This window comes from Erinaceus europaeus, chromosome 8, assembly GCF_950295315.1.
Source record: "Erinaceus europaeus chromosome 8, mEriEur2.1, whole genome shotgun sequence".
Lineage (NCBI taxonomy): Eukaryota > Metazoa > Chordata > Mammalia > Eulipotyphla > Erinaceidae > Erinaceus > Erinaceus europaeus.
The window spans coordinates 67,585,466-67,590,491 of NC_080169.1; positions in this window are offsets into that span (position 1 = coordinate 67,585,466).

Below are 5,026 nucleotides of genomic sequence, written 5' to 3' on the forward strand. Positions count from 1 at the left end.
TTGAAACAATGTGAGAAATATTAGTATTTTTTTAATCCAAGGAATTCAAAAGAAAATGGAACAGGAGGTGTTACTAAGAGATTTCCTCTATCTCTCAAGAAGCCAACTGATCAGAATCATTCCAAGCTATATGAACTTCTTGAGTTCAAAAGAAAATCTTATATATTATTATTATTACATAAAATAATCAGTAATGATTATTTGCAAGTATTTTTTGGCATACAATATTATAAGCATAAATTATTAGTTTTTTAAATTTATTTCTTTATAGGGGAATTAATGTTTTACATTCAACAGTAAATACAATAGTTTTTACCTGCATAACATTCCCCAGTTTCCCATTTAACAATACAACCCCCACTATTTCATTTATCATCCTTCATAGATCTGTATTCTCCCCACCCACCCACCCCAGAGCCTTTTACTTTGGTGCAATATGCCAATTCCCTTTCAGGTTCTACTTGTGTTTTCTTTTCTGATCTTGTTTTTCAATTTCTGCCTGAGAGTGAGATCATCCCATATTCATCCTTCTGTTTCTGACTTATTTCACTCAACATGATTTTTTCAAGGTCCATCCAAGATCAGCTGAAAACGGTGAAGTCACCATTTTTTACAGCTGAGTAGTATTCCATTGTGTATATATATATACCACAACTTGCTCAGCCACTCATCTGTTGTTGGACACCTGGGTTGCTTCCAGGTTTTGGCTATTACAAATTGTGCTGCCAAGAACATATGTGTACACAAATGTTTAGTTTTTACATGCTCTTGTTGATCATATATTTCATTCTGGTACATAATAGTTCTGAATTGTTAAGGATATTTGTTGTTAAAATTCGTAGGCTCTAGCTGGGCAGGTTGGCCTCGGCCGGCTAGCTTCACGGTGGGTAACAGAGACGCGGAGACAACGGCTGGGCAGGGCAGCTGTATTTCTTTATTCAGGAACAACGATTCATAAACTAAACCAAACTAATCACCAAACAGAACTCTGCTGTCTCTTTGCGGCGGCGCAAGCACTCTCTCTTACTCTGCAACTCAGGAACCCTCTCCCTTACTCTCGAACTCAGAAACTCTCGCACTCTCGCACTCTCGAACTCCAGAACTCAGGAACTCTGTCACTGGGGAACTCAGGAACTCTCGGACTCCGGAACCCTCTCCCAGGGTCCCTTGGGGCGGGGCCAAGCAGGCCCGCGAAATTAACAGGACTCATCCAATTCTCTTGGAGGGGGAGGGCTAGAACAAGCCAATGTAAAGATATTTGTTTATTAATTCAGAGAAAATCTATAGCAGTGTTGGCTGCAAGAGACAACAAATAAATAAGAGGTACCTAAAGGCAGTTTAAAGGAAAATAATATGTAATTCCTTCAGAGTCTTGGAACCTGTAGATCAGATTATTATTGAATGACAAAATAAGGAATCATCATTCATTTTCAAATTTAGCTTTTGAGTATTAGTGGTTGGGTATAGTGAATACCTTAACCCCCAAAATTCATATATTTAAGATTTTTATAAGAAAATAGTCACAGATGAGTGAGCACTGTGATTTAAAGACAGATACTTGATTAGATAAAATGGAACTGATTGTGTGAAAATTGCTCAAGTTTGAGTCCCTGAAAAAGTAATGCTTCTCAGCAGAGAAATGAAAGTGGATAATAGCTACTATACCAAGGACTGAGTTATTTGAGGAAAGTGACTTTTCAGACTATTGTGTACTTATTACCATTACCACCTAACCAGCCTCTATTGTACTGAGAAGAAATTTAGAGACTTGACCGTTTGAACACTTCAAGATATATAAAGAACCATTGAAAAGCTTTCATATATGGAACCATGGAAGTCTTTTTACGTAGATTCCATGACTCAACTTTGTTCAGAGAAGCATAGTAGACATTGCACATGTCTGTCTGAGTACTTGCTTTCTCACTACTGTCTCCATTGTAGAAATGTTCCTTTTCAACATGATATGGTATCTGTCAGTTATAATACCTCATCTCTTAGCTACAGGGCTAGACCCAATCTTCCTTAGCTCATCATGAGAACTTATCTTCAAAACCAACTAGTGTGATAATCAAAGAGAAGGATATACAATCAATATAAGTAAAACCTATCTGAGTCATTCAGAGATAAAACAGATTCTGGGAAAGAGTGCCTCACCATCTTTTGATTCATAAACTATGGAGATAATAATTTAAAGTTGACAGTAACCATGTTTGCTACCATGTAGCTTGAGAAAAAAGGAAGGTATCACACAGAAAGAAACTTGGCCTAAATAAACTGGACAGAAATGTGTTCAAAGTATACAAAATACTTAGAATTCCCAGGTATCAAGGTTCAATGCTTACTTGCTTGCACTTTTTTTTTGCATTTTTTTGTATTTATAAAATGAAAATATTGACAAGATTACAGGATAAGGGGGGTACATTTACACACAAAGCCTACCCTCAGAGATCCATATTCCCTCCCTTGATAGCTTTCCTATTCTTTATCCCTCTGGGAGCATGGACCCAAGATCATTGTGGAGTGCAGAAGGTTGAAGGTCTGGCTTCTGTAATTGCTCCTCCGCTGAACATGGGCATTGACAGGTCAATCCATACTATCAGCCTATCTCTTTCTGGAACAGGTGCAGGGACATGGGGAGGTGGGGTTCCAAGACACATGGTGGGGTCAGTCCTCTGACCAAGGAACTCAGGTTGGCATCATGGTATCATCTGGAACCTGGTGGCTGGATAAAAGTGAAGATGTATTGTGCACAACCAAAGAAACTATCACACAAATAAAGAGACCCTTCACAGAATGGGAGAAAATCTTCACATGTCATACATTAGACAAGAGACTAATCACCAAAATATATAAAGAGCTCCACAAACTTAGCAACAAAAAAGCAAATGACCCCATCTAAAAATAGGCAGAGGATATGAACAAAACATTCGCTTCAGAGGAGATCCAAAAGGCTAATAAACATATGAAAAAATTGCTCCAGGTCCCTGACTGTCAGGGAAATGCAAATAAAGACAACATTGAGATACCACCTCACTCCTGTGAGAATGGCATACATCAAAAAGAACAGCAGCAACAAATGCTTGAGAGGCCGTGGGGACAGAAGAAGCCTTCTTCACTGCTGGTGGGAATGTAAATTGGTCCAGCCTCTGTGGAGAACAGTCTGGAGAACTCTCACAAGGATATAGACATGGACCTTCCATACGACCCAGTAATGCCTCTCCTGAGGATATACCCCAAGGATTCCATAATGCCCAATCAAAAAGATACATGTACTTCTATATTCATAGCAGCACAATTCATAATAGCTAAAACCTGGAAGCAAGCCAGGTGCCCAACAACAGATGAGATGCTGAGAAAGCTGTGGTATATATACACAATGGCATACTATGAAGCTATTAAGAACAATGAACCCACTTTCTCTGACCCATCTTGGATGGAGCTAGAAGGAATTATGTTAAGTGAGCTAAGTCAGAAAGAAAGATGAGAATGGGATGACCCCACTCATAAACAGAAGTAGAGAAAGAAGAACAGAAAGGGAAACTCAAAGTATGATCTGACTAATTTGGAGTAGGGCACCTGCCGGGCTAATGTGGGAGTACCTCTTCCTGGGTGTGTACTCTCTGGGTTGGAGAGAACGCGACAGGAGCCAGCCTGGGCTGCTATTCACTCAACGACACAAAGGAGATGACTCATGAACTGACTCGTGGTGGCGAGACAATTCAATTTTTTATTGATCAGGGAGACCAGGCTTTTAAAGGTTGGACGCAGAAGTGGCAAGTCAGAAATGGAAATGGCTTGACATGGTTTGGAAAGGGGCAGAGAAAGGCAAAAAGGGTCTAGTAAGGTAGGAACTTCCTTAGCAACTGTTGTGAGGGTTTTAACTGATAGGATTAATAATACTACCTTACAGGCAGGGAGGGTCTTGAGGGTATAAAGAAGATAGATCAAAGGAATAGAATGGGTGCGGATCTTCAGGCAAAAAATTATTATGTAGATAATGTCTGATAAGAGGAGAGGATGGATGTCCCCTCAAGTCAAGCCCTGCCAAGCTCAACCATATCCTCACAATTTTCCGACATCTCCCCCTTTCTTTTTATCTAATGGCCATAGTATCAGGAATGCAGGGAGCTTTGTGAGATAGGGAGTCTGATAAGACAGAGCAACCCTTTGGGGTTACTCCTGTCCCTCCTTGCTCAACTTCTCAGTAGGTAGAGAGACTGAAAGGATAGACACACTCCTCAGGTCAAGCCCTGCCAGACTCTACCAGATCCTCACAATTTCCCAACAGGCAACAAAGTAAAAAACTCTGGGGTAGGATGAGGGCGGATGTTCAGCTTCATGGGGATGGGAGGGGGTATGGGGGATGGGATGGAACACAGTCTTTTGGAGGTGGGAATGGTGTTTATGTACACTCCTATTAATTTGTAGTCATATAAATCACTAAGCAATATGAGAGGGGAAAAACTGATTGAATGTCTCAAACTTTTTAAAGCACAGACTGAGTCTTTTTAATACATAGGCTGAGTCTTTGATATATTGACTCTCTTAAAAGCTTAGTCCAGGGAGAACAAAAGCAACCAGTGGCATAGCTATATGCAAATAATGTCAAAGGACATAAAATATGGTGATATTGTGTATGATACAGCAAATCCTAACAAAGGGATTTTTCAAAGCTAACCCAACTGCCAAACAATATGATTATTAAAATAACTATCTATTGTCTTCTTAAACCCTAAGACATCAGGAATCTCCCACTTCCTCTATAGAGCCTATGTTTCTCTCAATCCTGGAACCTCTGGGGTTGGGCTCACTTCCCTGCATGCTTCTTTCAAGTCAGGTCAAATGATATTGCATCCACCTATTCCAAACTAATCAATGCCAGGAGTACCATCTCAGCATGTTTCACCTCAGACTGTGTACAGAGACATCAGGCATGGAATGCTAACCCTTCAGCCTCATCACTCGGGTGAGACCTTTCCTTTCATGGTATTCTCTAATTCCACACCAGGAGGTTCACTTCCTAACA